The sequence below is a fragment of the Solanum tuberosum genome, unplaced genomic scaffold (assembly GCF_000226075.1).
Source record: "Solanum tuberosum cultivar DM 1-3 516 R44 unplaced genomic scaffold, SolTub_3.0 scf00145, whole genome shotgun sequence".
NCBI lineage: Eukaryota > Viridiplantae > Streptophyta > Magnoliopsida > Solanales > Solanaceae > Solanum > Solanum tuberosum.
This window is the reverse complement of record NW_006239069.1, coordinates 1,218,415-1,220,160: the sequence shown is the minus strand read 5'-3', so window position 1 is coordinate 1,220,160 and position 1,746 is coordinate 1,218,415.

The following is a 1,746-nucleotide window of genomic DNA, read 5'->3' as shown; positions in this document are numbered from 1 at the left end:
TGGCTAAGTTTTTCTGGTTATTGGTATAGAATCGGGTTTCTCCCACGAAGGTTGATAATACACTTACTTGGGACTGTGCGGTTATGGTAGCAGCATTTGTTGCGGGGTTCGAGATTGATTTTGTCCGCAGTATAATTGCGGAGATTCATGAGACGGCTATCAAGGCCTCCACGACTTACTGATATACCGTGAGTTTATGGTATTTCTAATACATTTCACTTATAAGTTGTGTGTGTCTAGGACATTTTTGTATTGGTTTTTATGTGTTTTTATCATATTTTGCAGGAAAGATGTTCAGGTGCGGAATTAAAGAGACAACTGAAAGAAATGCAGAAAAAGGCATCTACGGAGGTAATCTACAGACCGTAGGTCCATTGATGCTCCATAGATGGTGGTCGTAGATCAGCAGCCAAGGCAAGTAAAGCAAATCAGGGAAATCTTCCCAAGTATGGAACCACGGTGCCTATTGACGGTCTGTAGATTGATCAATTGCGAGGGTTCCAGTACCTGATTTTTAAAGATTCTAAGTGTGGAGCTAGGGAAGGGATTGACGGACCGTAGATCGATCTACGGTCCGTACTACAGTTCCGTCGTTTGCTTCAGTAGAAGCTGATTTTTGGAAGTTGAAATATTTTCTAAGTCCTGGCTGACGGAAGGAACTCACGGACTGTAGATCCATTGACGGTCCGTGAGTCAGTCTCGTGGAATGAAGACGCGTGCCTGTAACAACATTCCTTATTTTGTTTCCCTTTTTAATTTTAGGACTTGTTTTCTATAAATAGGGCATGTAAACCTCATTTTTGGGGGTTAGACATTTATTATTCTATTCTAGTTCTTGACTTGGGAGATTAACTTGCAAATTTAGCAATTATTAATTTCATAATATCGTTTTGAAGATTTTGGAGTTGCAATTCAAGTTGAATATCTGGGATTTTACTCTTTTTACGTAAGTTTATAATTCGTTCATCTAAAACAATGAATTGTGTTCATATGATTATGGGTAACTAAACTCCACAACTAGGGTTGTGAGAACCATGAGCAATTAACAAAGTATGAATAGTAAATAAGCAACTCTTGAATAGTGTAGTGCATGCATTGCTACTTGCTGGACCAAGGAGGTAATTAACAAGAAAAGAATTATCAACATAGATTTAGTGTGATACTATCTAATAGGCTAGTGTCGATTGGTGCAAAGTAATAACTAAGCCAAAACATCGATTATGATGTCTAATATGAGGTAAAGGTAAGGTTTAGTAAATTACACACACATAGCCGGACCAAGGTGCGGGGTGAAATTCTCTAGATGCCGGACCAAGGATTTAGAGATACTTAACTTATCACTTTGCATGTAGTACACTAGGAAATAGATTGCTATTACTAGGATTTCTGCGTTATGAGCTTGTGGGGAACACATATACCCTAGTTATTCCACTCGTCTTGATAACAACCAAAAACTGACTTTTTGATTACTGATTATTTATTGAATTCTTACAATTTGTTCTACAAAACCCCGCCTTTTTATTACTTGTTTCTGGAAGTAAGTTGACTAATAGAATATAATTGTTGGTTAAAGTAAAGCCTAAACCATTTTCCTCGTGGGATCGATCCCAACCTACAAGTTGGGTTCTTTACTTGATAACGATCGCTTATACTTCTGTAAGGAGGTGTAATTTGAGCATATCAAATTTTGGTGCCGCTGTCGGGGAAAATTTGGCTTTTAGATTTATTTTAACTATATTATTGAAC